The sequence below is a fragment of the Mus caroli genome, unplaced genomic scaffold (assembly GCF_978045245.1).
Source record: "Mus caroli unplaced genomic scaffold, Mus_caroli_1 scaffold_4, whole genome shotgun sequence".
Classification (NCBI taxonomy): Eukaryota; Metazoa; Chordata; class Mammalia; order Rodentia; family Muridae; genus Mus; species Mus caroli.
This window is the reverse complement of record NW_028227259.1, coordinates 62,083,610-62,097,669: the sequence shown is the minus strand read 5'-3', so window position 1 is coordinate 62,097,669 and position 14,060 is coordinate 62,083,610.

The window sequence follows — 14,060 nt, the reverse complement described above, 5'->3', positions numbered from 1 at the left end:
TGGGACTAAGATCTTATGCTCATCCCTAACTATATTCATGTATGCTAAATTCCCACACTACAGAGACCAAACTACACTTTTACTAATTCTCCTGAAAATCAACATGTAACAACAGCCATTTTCCTGCCAGTTAGATTTCTTCTAGTTTTTTTTCATTGAAAAAAACTCCACCTATCTGTGGTGTGTGTGTGTGTGTGTGTGGTTGTATATGTGTCCTATGCTTGTGTATGCATATACATGTATAACAGTGTGTGTCGCTTAGTGTGTGTGTAAGTCAGAGTTAATGTTGGGCATTGTACTTGATCAATATATTATTAATTGAAATGATATCTGACTATTGTTCCCTAGGATCTTTCTGTCTTTGTTTCCTCAGGGCCGGTGTTACAGGTAAAGATCTGATACGAATTATCTATGCTTGAGAAGCAATATCTTTATCCTCTGGGTTGTCTTCCTAAAATCATATGTAGTTTATTATAATCCCAGTGGTTTTCTATCATCTGTGTCCTTGTCCTTATCTTATAAGGGAGTATTTAGAGATGGGTCAGTGCTTGTTTCATTCTGCTTTCTTCAGCACATTTAAACAGATCGTCTGTACTGCTGAGCCTACTGTACGTTATGTAATAAAACATTGCCTGATTTTAGAAGAAAAGCAAAGCTAATTAAGATTATTATACAAAACACTCTTATATTTGTTCTTTGTCACAAATAGCATTTGTTGATATAATAGTATGGTGGCATGAAAATAAAGAGTCTAACTTTATTTAAATATGACTAATGATAGATAGAAAGGTCATGCATTTTCTCTTCAAATTTAGCACAATGCTAGGAAGGATAAGAAAGAATCTCAAATGCTTTATACTTTGGCATGGAAGTACAATGTGATCTACATAATTTACAATCTGTACACACATGAAAAACTCTTTCCTCAATCACAGCATCCATCTGTAAGAAAAGACAAATGTGGTTTCTAAACATTATTGACCCTTGACCAATTCACTCATGAGCCTACTCCACTTACTGGAAATCCTTTTAAGACTGTCTATAGCCTGTTGGTGCACTTTGGTTATCAGAAACAACAACCTCTGATTCATGCTTGGGTTTGGTTCATTTGGAGTCTCTGTGCTGACCTGACCACCAATGACATGTGCAGAATATCATATAATAATATGATATCAAGATAATAATCACCAGTGAACAGATCCTTCTCTTAGTCTTCATCTTCATTATCTGCTTGCTGTATAGTTTGCTATTTGAACTACATTTTTGTCCTTTGATTCCTGGCAAACTTAAGCTTTAAACTGCTACCTGTAGGAAGCATAACTGTGACGCTTGGTTTTTCTACTGTCTATTGAACTGCTCTTATAGATTAACCTCAGGTAAACTTGTAAAGGCATAGTATGTATGTATAAGATTATGGATTTGGATCTTTGTCACCATAGGTATGAATTTTATGTCTGTGTGTCTAACGTTGTAGTGCCTCTATTCTAGAAAAACACATGATATGGTGTCTATTTTTTAACTGGGTGCTGATTTCCAGTATATATATATATATATATATATATATATATATATATATATATGACAAAAAAATTAATATTTTGAGTGATCTGAAGCTCCATTAGATGGTCTCATGTAAAAGACTGTTCAAAATTCTGACTGCTAAGATCAAGACTTCTAAATCAAAGTGCCTCACTATGACACTTTAAAATGATTTCATTATTGTTTCTGCTTCCATCTCTGACACACATATTATACTAGTAATTTTGAATGTGAGGAAAATATCTAATCTACCTCATTGGACTAAAAACCAAATGCAAGCCTGGAGATAAAATAATAGTTAAAATTGGATGTCAAATTGAGTAAATTTATAATCACTATGGGGTTAATAAAAAAACACCCCTAGATGTATACATGCAAATATTTCCAGAGAACATATAATCCATGAGGATTCTCATATAAAGAGAGGTTTAACCCATCAGTGGATGTCTAAAATTAAAATACCATTAGAAAGTAGTTGAACTTTAAGCCAGGTTCGAAAAGAAAAACAAAAAGAAAAGGAAAAGAAAGCAGTTAATATGCTGTTGTTTCCTTTTGCTACTTTTTCACTTCTTAGCAGCTATGGTATAAACTATGTTGGTCTGATATGATTTCCCACATATGATGGACTGAAATCCAGGGCAAAATAAATCTTTCTCTTTTTAAGTTGCTTTGGTCAGGTAGTTGGTGACCAAAATGAGAAAAGTGACTAAAACACAAAATTGTCCTCATCTTAGGAGAAGATTGCAGATATTGCTATGACAGGACCTGATCATGCCATTTTAGGACCTTGGAACTGAACTGATTTTTGAAAAGAGGTTGGTTATATTCTTTTGTGGGTCAGGTATGCCCTAAATGAGCAAGAATGTGATTAGCACATGTGAATGTGAGGTTCTGGTAGCATGTCACAATATCAGCAAACTGATAACAACCTATACTTTAAAGATCAGTTGGTAAAATGAATTATTTTTATTGTAATTGTAAGTAGTAAATTAATCAGGTGACAATCTTTCTTTATGTTTTGTATTCCCAATAACCACATAGAGAAACTAAGTTTTATTTAAAGCAGCACTTCAATAGCAGGACAGTTAAATTATTTATATTATCCCCTAATGCTAATCTGGTTACCTCCAGTCCCCATCCCCATGATATAGTATAACAACCTATACTTTAAAGATCAGTTGGTATGTGATTGCATAAGTGTATACTATCTACTTCTAAATGCATGTGTATGCTAGAAGAGGATGTTAGATCCCAACAGAGAGCTATAAAGAGGCTTACCTGAATGATGGGAAAGAAACTTTTGTTCCTAATTGTTCAGCCATCTGGCTAGTCTCAAACTTCAGGATTTTAATCCTCAGTCCTTGTCTGAAGGAATGTTTCAATTGAGAAGAAATTGCTTGTAGCATTGAGCTGTGCCTAGCACTGCTATTGACAATATTCAGTGTTCAAATAAAATGTCAAAAAAAAATCAAATAAAATGTCCTTCCAGCGCTATGAGCTGAGAAATAATAAACAATAACCTTATATAACGTAATATACAACATTTAAAGACTTAATGCTAATTATAAACAGCTGTGAGTATCTAAAAAGACAATAACTAGGATAATCCATTGTTACCCAGCATAAATTATTTATCAAAACACTCTAATTAGGTTAGGATTATTATCTGGTTTAAATTATAATGAGGACACATTCCCTAAAAGCATGTATGTCATAGTGTTATGTGACCATCATGACTGAAATTTAGTTGATGTTTCTTTGGCATTAAATTTCTGTTGTATTATATTTTAAATTGATAGAATAAAATACAAATATCTCAGAACTTTTCAGAACCAATGAAAAAACATGAATGATTTTTTAAAAATGATCTCAAATAAGAAGTTATTTTAGCATAAAACTTAGATAATAAGAGTTCATATTCTAGAAGAATAAGAGAAATGCCTTAGAGCTTCAGTTGCTGTGAATAAACACTATGACAAAATTCATCTCTTGGAAAAAAAGAGTTTATTTCATTTTATAGCTTGGAGTTCATCATCCAGGGAAATCTGGCCAGGATCTCACGACAGGACTCTGAGGTAGGAAGTGAACCCTATGTCATAAGGTGCTGCTTGCTGATCCTGTTATCTTATATCACTCAGAACCACCAGCCTAGTGATTAGACTGTCTACTGTGACACGGGCCACCCCCAAACAATATTCCATTAGAAATTTTCACCATTCTCTTGCCTACTGGCTAATTTGGTGGGGTATTTCTCATTTGAACTCCCCTATATCTAAAAGGACTATAGTTGTGTCAGATTTACATAAAAGTATCCAGCACTAAAAAATATTAAAAATATTCCATTGTGGTATATTAGAATATTCTGAAAGCAAAATTTTAAAAATGTATATTTTCTTTTTACTCTAATTTCAGCAGATATGTAAATTCATATTAGTGAACTGAAATAACTATGATAATTACAAAAAGAAAGCAATTCACAAATTCCAGAACTAAAGTGAACTCCATCTAACATCTTCATAGATTTAAATAATAAAAATATAAAGGGACAAATTAGCCAACTTCTTTCTTCTTGCTTAATTTAAGTCACCAGTGAAGTGTAGCTAGCAAGGTAATGCAATCTCAAGATGGATAATAGAAGTTAATTGTCTATGTAATGGGAAATAATATCCCCATTGGAATGTGTTGGTAAGGACACAAATGACGTTATGGAATCAATTTGAGTACCTTGAAATTTATTTGCATCCAACTTATAACTACCAACAATTTGCTTTACATGGCTTTTATGTATTCTTTCACTATGCACTGTGAATGACATGCACACAAGACCATGACTTAACTAATTTTATGTCATTGGCAAATGCCAGGAAATATTGCCATTAATATTAGCTTAGTAAAGCATCACACTCATTAAGGTACACACTTTCCTCCAGGCCCCTTGCCAATCATAGCTAGATTTTCTACCTCTGTAGTTTTGTATCTGGGTTCCATCATCAAAGAACCGTTCAAGCAGTAGAACAACTTCTTCAAAATCAGACCTTCACTTCTGACACACAACAGATGTTAGTTTGACTGATTATAAATTTACATTTATAAATTTTTAAATAAATAGTATCTGCTTATACTATTATAGGGATGAAAAATACTTAAGAAGAAAGTAAATGTTCTTTTCTAGCAGCATTCTATGTAAATTAATTTTTGAGGAAAGTCATATCTTTTAAAATATTTTGATAAGTATAGGCAGAAAGAAAGAGGCAGCCGCAGGCATGACCAAGCTGACAGTAGTGCATATAAGGAGAAGTTAAAGAAATGTAAACATTTTAAACTTAAAAGAATATATCTTTTTATTATTTTTATTTTAAATTAGATATTTTCTTCATTTACATTTCAAATGTTATCCCCTGTTCCCCAACCTACCCACTCCCATGTTCTGGCCCAAGCCTTCCCCTATGCTGGGGCATAGAACCTTCACAGTACCAAGGGCCTCTCCTCCCATTGATGACCGACTAGGCCATCCTCAGCTACATATGCAGCTAGAGCCATGAGTCTCTCCATGTGTTTTCTTTGATTGGTGGTTTAGTTCCAGGAAGTTCTGGGGTTACTGGTTAGTTCATATTGTTGTTCATTCTAGGGCCCTGCAAACCCCTTCAGTTCCTTGGGTACTTTCTCTATCTTCTTCATTGGGGACCCTGAGCTCCATCTAATGGATGACTGTGGATACTTTGATCCTTCTTAGAAGGTGGAACAAAATACACATGGGAGCAAAGCCTGAAGGAAAGGCCATACAGAAACTGCCCCACCTGAGGATCCATCCCATATACATTCAACAAACCCAGACACTATTGTGGATGCCAACAAGTGCATGTTGACAGGATCCTGATATAACTGTCTCCTGAAATGCTCTGCCAGTGCCTGACAAATACAGAGGTGGATGCTCACAGCCTACTATTAGACTGAGCTCAGGATCCCCAATGGAGAAGCTAGAGAAAGGACTGAAGGAGCTGAAGGGGTTTGCAGCCACATAGGAGGAAAAACAGTATGAACCAACCAGTAACCCCCAGAGCTCCAAAGGATTAAACCATCATCCAAAGAGTACACATGGGAGCCATGACTCCAGCTGCATATGTAGTAGAGCATGGCTTTGTTGGACATCAATGGGAAGAGAGGCCCTTGGTCCTGTGAAGGCTCAAGGCACAAGTACTATTGGAAAATGTTATTAGAGCAAATCATTAAAACCTGAATAAACAAAAATTTTCTTAGTGTAAAATTATATTAGTAAGGAATAGAAAAGCATAATTGGCTGTTTTCAGGCTCCATTCCCAACACTGACTGCAGGACATGAACTGAACTTGAAGGCTAGGGAAGTAAAAATCTCAAAATAAAGTCAGAAATAATAAGGAATTGAGAGGAGAGTTATTGAGCAAGTTGGGGGAGAGGGAAGAATATATTCAAAATACATTGTATTATGTTTTCACAGAATTCATAAATCATTGTTGAAGACATAAGACTTGATAAGATTACACCAATTGTTATACTATAATATAAAAGGTGTATGTAAGAGCTGAGATCTGAGTTATATTATATTTTCTTCACTTAGAAAGTTTACTAAGAAGCACTCTATGAGATGATGATGAACTATCAATCTCTAGGATCGTGGCTTAAATGTTTTCCTTTGTCCCAGACACTGGCACCTAATTATAAAGACCAACAAACTGCTTTTCCAAGAGACTTTGACTGACTGACTTAAATAAAGACATTGAACAGAGAATTCAGAGCACATTTTCATGTTGGGAAATCACATTTGTTTTGAGAACTCATAAATTTTGAAAATGATGCATTTATACTCCTGGTAAATCAGGCTAACTCTATAATAATTATCTGTTTTGACTTTCCAAATTGACTGCATTATAAACACTCTCATTGAAAGGTGAATACAAGAGTACCCAGAGGCCTTTTCAATGGAGCTACAATTAGATGAGCTATATTATGCTTTACCATGCTGTGTTTCCCATTAGTTGGTGATCAAAAGAAAAATTCCAAAGAAGATCAGTAGGATGCAAGATTGATTACAGGCTGATTCAACAGTGTAATCACTAGCTCATGCAATCTCAGCATGAATGGAGTCCCCAGAGAGCAGGTTGCTATCTGATAGCACTGCAGAGGGGAGAAATCAAATGACTTCTAGGATGTAGATTGGTTCAGGTTGCATTAAACAGGAAAGGGTTATATCTCACACTGTCATCTATTCTGGCATCCGAGAACAGTGCATCTAAAACATCTCATTTCCACAGAAGGTATACATCAACTTTGCTATAGAGTCTGATTCAGCAACTCCTGGGAAGAAAAGGAAATTGCATGAAGGCGGTGAGAAAATAGCTGCAATTAATTATAGTGTGCTTTTGGTGCTTCATGCCAAGGACATAAGACTAATTTTTCATTATTTTTTAATTTACATCCCTTATGTTAGTCACTCTCTTTCAACATTATAAACCTAAAATATAGAATTTTCTTCCTCTTACAATTGTTGCAATAACTATTGAAGGGCATTGCAAGTATTAGCGTAAGTAATGGAAAGAGATTAAATTGTGTGAGATTGGGGACTCTCCCCAAAAATCTCCTGTGATTCTAGATATGCTATTTGAGTTAGGGTTTTTTCTTTACTTGGTTTATCGAGGAATAGAATGTTCAAATCAAATTAGGAAATTTTGTCATTTGTACACTTTGAATTTTAAGAAAAACCATGATTCTGAGAGTATATACTTAATTTGTTGTAGAATATATTTATTGTGGGATATAGGCATTTTTCTCAAAATGAAAAAATATTGAACAATTCACACACAAAGAGATATATATCTGTGAGTATATATGATGTTTATGTATACATTTCTTGTCCATTAATAAAATAATTTTATTTTGCTCTATGTAAGGAACAAAGTAATAATACCTTTTCAGAAAAATATCATGATGAAATCCTGTCAGTAAACTATCAAATCCAGCTCCTGTGATTCAATCACAAGGAAGATCAGATAGAAAACAGTTATTCTTTTCGTTATTCTTTTCTTCTGACAGTGTCCAGAGTACAATATTATTGGTGGTGAAATCTCAGTCTCTCTTTAGTCTCCTGGACATCTTTCATTTCCATAATGAAATTAAAAGTTGGGCTGGTAGTAGCACAATGATGTTGTTCTGCAAATACTTTACCAAATAAAAACGCAACCAGTAACACTCAGCATATTGTGTAGCAGGAGACATAATATAAGCATAACTGCAAAAAGCATTATATATAATATATAATTTAATTTATATAATTAAATTTTGTCTTAGTTACATTTTTATGGTAGTAACAAAACACTATGACCAAGAAAACTAGTGAATTAAACCACTTACTTTGGTGCTCATATTTGTAAAGGGTTAGAATCCATAAACATTATGGCATAAGCAATGCCAGCAAATAGGCAGATATGTCACTGGAACAGTAGTTGAGAGTTTATATTTCTATCCATAGTAAGTAATGAGGCAGAGATGATAGTTAGATAGATAGATAGATAGATAGATAGATAGATAGATAGATAGATAGATAGGACAATGAATGGCCTGGGCATATACACAAAAGATACTCCAAAATATAAAAAGGACACATCCTCCACTATGTTCATAGCAGCCTTATTTATTTTTGTTTGTTTGTTTGTTTGTTTTTTTTTTTTTTGGTTTTTCGAGACAGGGTTTCTCTGTGTAGCCCTGGCTGTCCTGGAACTCACTTTGTAGACCAGGCTGGCCTCGAACTCAGAAATCCGCCTGCCTCTGCCTCCCAAGTGCTGGGATTAAAGGCGTGCGCCACCACGCCCGGCTTGCAGCCTTATTTATAATAGCCAGAATCTGGAAACAACCCAGATGTCCCTCAAAAGAGGAATGAATACAGAAAATGTGATACATCTACACAAGGGAGTACTGCTCATCTATTAAAGACAATGAATTCATGAAACTCGCAAGCAAATGGATGGAAATAGAAAATACCATCCTGAGTGAGGTAACACAGTGAACAAAGAACACACATGGTATGTACTTACTGATATGTGGATATTAGGAAAAAAAAAGGTCAGAATACCAATGATACAACTTATAGACCATATGAAGCTCAAGAAGAAGGAAGGTCAAAGTGTGGGTGCTTCAGTCATACTTAGAAAGAGAACAAAATATTCATGGGAGGTAGAAGGTGAGAGGGACTTGGGAGGAAGGGAGGAAAGGGAGAGAAAAAAAGAGGGACAGGACCAGGTGTTGGAAGAGACAGGGCAGATGTATAGAGGGGCAGGGAATTGAAAAGAAGTGTTTAGCAATAGGGGATTGTGAATTAGGGGTAGCCCCATGAAAATCCAAAATGCCAGAAACTAACATGGATGACTTTAGCTGAAATTCCTAACAAAGGGGAGAGAGAACTTGTAGAGACAATATTCAGAGGTTAGGCAAGGTCCCCAGTTGAGGAATGGGGCCAACCACCCTTCTCAACATCTTAACCCAGAATTGCTTCTATCTAAATGAAATACAGGGACAAAAAGTGGAGTAGATAATGAAGGAAAGGGCATCCAGGGACTGCTGCACCTGGAAACACATCCTATATGCAGCCACCAAACCCAGACACTATTGTGTATGCTAAGAAGTGCTTGCTGTCAATAGCCTGATAAGGATGACTTCTGAGAGGCTATTCCAGACCCTTACTGATACTGAGATGCAGATGCAAATGCTTGCAGTCAACCATCAGACTGATCAGGGGGGCCCCAGTGGAGGAGTTAGGGGAAGGAGCTGAAGGAGCTGAAGGAGCTGAAGGGGTTTGCATCCCCATAGGAGGAACATCAATATCAACCAACCAGACATCCTAGAACTCCCAGGGACTAAACCACCAAAGACTATTCATGGCTCCAGTTGCATGTGTAGCAGGGGATGGCCTTATCACCATCAATGAGAGGGGAGACCCTTAGTCCTGTTAAGGCTTGAGGCCCCAGCTTATGAGGAAGAGTAGAGCAGTGATGCAGGAGTGGGTGGGTGGGTGCGGGAACAACCTCATAGAAGCAGTGGGGAGGGAGGTGTGATAGGAAGTTTTGGGTGGGGAAACCAGGAAGGAGGATAACATTTGAATTGTAAATAAATAAAATAACCAATAAAATAATTTTAAAAGTACAAGCCCTCCCCAGTGACTCACCCATTTCCTCTAATCCTCCAAAATGGCATCTCCTCTTAATTCTTCCCAACACTTCCAACAACTTGGATAAAATATTCAAAGATATAAACCTATGAGAACATTTCTAGTTCAAACTATTACAAATTGCAATCACTACTGTCCTAGACCTTTCCAAGAATGCCTATCGATGAGGATAAACTTTGGATGTATTACATCTGTTTTATATCTAGGCTCCACACTCACTCCAATTTTGACATACATTTCTAATGATATCGTATAAATATCAGCATATTTCAATTTCAGTACTTTCTTATATACATTTGTATTATTCTCTTGACCATGGGAATTTCAATTATTTCAAAATGTTACCATTACGAATTCTAGAGCACAATATTTTCAAAAGTAATATGAAATTGGCATTTTAGTGGAAATAACATTCAAATAAGGTTACAAGAATATATATCATGAAAAAGACAAACCTATCAAAACTACATGGCTATTGTTCATGCAACAAAATGAGGCTTCTTCACTGAAAAAATGATCTATATAATCATGTTAGCATAATTTTTTCATACATACATGCACACAAATACACACACATCCCCAATCAAAGGAACAAACAGATCATTTACATAAATATAAGAGTCATCATATAATTCATTCATGTTAAAAATGATTTCAGAAATATATTTGGCTAACCTTTGTTAGCCTGGCAAAGTCCTATTCGAACACTGCTTCAGCTGTTGAAAATCAATAAAACCAATAAATTTTATGGCTTGCCATTTTACAACTTGATTTTCTATCTTGTTACTGAAAGACTTACCAAGTATGTTTTAAGAGAAAAAATAGATATTAATTCTGGAAAAAATAAACTCTTTATACATGACAGTTATCCACCTTAATGTAAAAGATATTATATTTTTCAAAACTGGTGTTTTTAATTAAGTTCTAGAAATGTACTGGTAATAAATATCCTTAAGGACAGGGACAACTTTAAGAAAGAATTTTAAAGGCTTAACATGTATCCTCTTGTTTCAACTTAAGCTAATATTTTTACTAGTGTTACAACCCAAATTTACCTTTCTGTATCTCTCTGTCTCTCTGTCTCTCTCTGCTTCGTTTTACATCCAGAGGTACTTCCCCCTTCCTCCTCTCCTCCCAGTCCCCAGGTCCCCTCACCTCTCCACTGCCCCTTCTCCTAACCCAAATCCACTTCTCTTTTGTTTCTCTTCCTTCTTAGAATTGGGAACAAAACACCCATGGAAGGAGTTACAGAGACAAAGTTTGGAGCTGTGATGAAAGGATGGACCATCTAGAGACTGCCATATCCAGGGATCCACCCCATAATCAGCTTCCAAACGCTGACACCATTGCATACACTAGCAAGATTTTGCTGAAAGGACCCAGATATAGCTGTCTCTTGTGAGACTATGCTGGGGCCTAGCAAACACAGAAGTGGATGCTCACAGTCAGCTAGTGGATGGATCACAGGGCTCCCAATGGAGGAGCTAGAGAAAGTACCCAAAGAGCTAAAGGGATCTGCAACCCTATAGGTGGAACAACATTATGAATTAAGCAGTACCCCAGAGCTCTTGACTCTAGCTGCATATGTATCAAAAGATGACCTAGTTGGCCATCACTGGAAAGAGAGGCCCATTGGACACACAAACTTTATATGCCCCAATACAGGGGAACGTCAGGGCCAAAAAAATGGGAATGGGTGGGTAGGGAAGTGGGGGGGGAGGGTATGGGGGACTTTTGGGATAGCATTGGAAATGTAATTGAGAAAAATACGTAATAAAAATATTAAAAATTAAAAAACACACAGCAGAGAAGAAAAAAAAAAGAAGAAAAAGAACAGGTCTGCCATGGATATTAATCAACAATGGCATATCAAGTTAGAGTAAAACCAGATCCCTCCTCTTGTATTGAGGATAGATGAGACAATATACTAGTAGGAAAGGAGATCCAAAGCAGGCAGGGAAAAAAAGAGTCAGAGATGGTCCCTGCTCCCATTATTAGGAATCTAGTAAGGAGACCATGCTATGCAACTGTAACATATATTCAGAGGGCCTCATTTACTCCTATGCCGGCTCCCTTGTTAGGGGTTCAGTCTTTGTAAGCTCCTAAGGGCCTGGGTTAATTGATTCTGTTGGTTTCCTTGTGTTATCCACATGACACTGTCTCCTCTCATAGCTAATAACTGCTATTCACTCCAAGTATTATTTTTGTACATTTTACTTTTAGAAAATTGAAGTACCGTAAATAGTTTAAGTGATCGGATGCACTAATTATGTCACAAAAGTTAGATTTTAATCACCATTTCTGGACCTCAGACCTATGTTATTATAGGGGGAAAGTAATAAAATTAATCTTTTTACAATAAGGAAGATTCAAATGAAATGAAAAACATCTGAATGGTGAAAAGTCTCTGTGGTGTTACTTATCAGTCTTCACAGAGCTGCACACACCTTTACAAATCACCTTGATGTTAATTTTTCAGAAGTATAAAAGACTTCCAGTGATGCTTCTATAGAAGACCTTCCCAAAGGCAATATTAAATCTGTATCCACTCCGTTTAAGCTGATATTCTGCCTGAAACTCTCCTCTAACCTAGATTCCAATAAATAAGAGTGATGTAGTCAGCAAGAACAATGGATCTAATGCTCCCACCATCCTTCAAGACTATGTACAACTACACTTTATTATTTTCCTCTGCCAGGCTTTCAACATAAGTCTTAAGATCCTGTATGTCAGCATAACGTGAGCACTGCATCAGTAGGCTAGCAGCAAATATTCTCCACTGGAAAATGAAGGATGTTTTTCTTGCTTCTTTTTTTCTGACCCTCCTGTGCTTGACCCCTGTGTTGTATATTGTTCTAAGAAAGATTAAGACCTTGAAAAATGTTAGGTACATATTGGAGTGCAAGGCGCTACACTATATTGTATTTTGCTCTAAATTATAATTTCAAAGTGCATAGTACTTTACTTCATAACTAAACATTAAAGTACATCTTTTTGAATTAATGTGTTAATTTAAATTATAATTATTTTGACATTTTAATTTAGTTAGGCTAAATTTCTCTCTCTCCTTATATTTACAGATATTTTATTTCAAACTGCTATCTTCTTGTTTAGTGAAATATTCCCTTCACTCATATTTAAAACGGCTCATAAATGACCTCTGCTTTTATAACTAATCTTAACTTTAACCTCTACCTTTAATGGATCTGATTTTACTGCTTTATTACAGAGAATTTTCTTTGGCTATCTCCTTAGCATGTGAGCATACATGTTTCAGTAGAATGAATAAAAGCCTGGAGCTCAGTAGGCTAATTTACAGGTTATTGTTTGCTGGTGTCTTTTATTAGTTGAATTTTTAGGAAGAATAATCTGAGATTTTAGTCTTAGGAGTGTCTGTGTGTGTGTGTGTGTGTGTATAAAATGTATATATATATATATATGTACATATGTATACACACACACACACACACACACACACATATATTCCATTATGGCAAAAGTTTATTGAGATATATGAACTTTTCATACTCAAGAGTTATCTGATATTAATTTCAGATCATTCTTCTAGATTGAACTTTGTGTTCAGAAAGTTTATATCAGTATCAGTACCTTTTCCAAAACTGACGTGAGTGCCGTAATTAAATTTTACTGATTAGCAATTCAGTTAAAGTGACTTAATATTTTTGAAGTTTAATTTGCCAAGAATATCCCTGGATGAGAGCTTTGCAAAGTAAATATTATGAAATCTTTTAAAATAATGTCACTTAGATTAGGTATGATATCAAGCCTAGAGACCTTCCTTCCTTCCTTCCTTCCTTCCTTCCTTCCTTCCTTCCTTCCTTCCTTCCTTCCTTCCTTCCTTCCTTCCTTCTTTCCTTCCTTCCTTCCTTCCTTCCTTCCTTCCTTCCTTCCTTCTTTCTCTTTCTTTCTTTCTTTCTTTCTTTCTTTCTTTCTTTCTTTCTTTCTTTCTTTCTTTCTTTCTTTCTTTCTTTCTCTTTCTTTCTCTCTTTCTCTCTTTCCCTCTTTCCCTCTTTCTTCTTTCTCTTTCTTCCTCCTTCCTCTTCCTCTTTCTCCTCTTCCTCTTCTACTTCTACTCCCTCTTCTTCTTCTTTCTTTCTTTCTTTCTTTCTTTCTTTCTTTCTTTAATTGAAAGATAACACCACAATAGGACAAAAAAATTAGACAAGTGTCTATCATTTGAGCAAATACAGATTATCTTCTTTGAACAATGTTTCTGTTCACCTTAATCTTCCTCTTTTTTTTGCATTGATGCACTTAGTTAATTCTTCTGAGCAACAAATGCACTATTACCTAAAAGTCTAAGAAT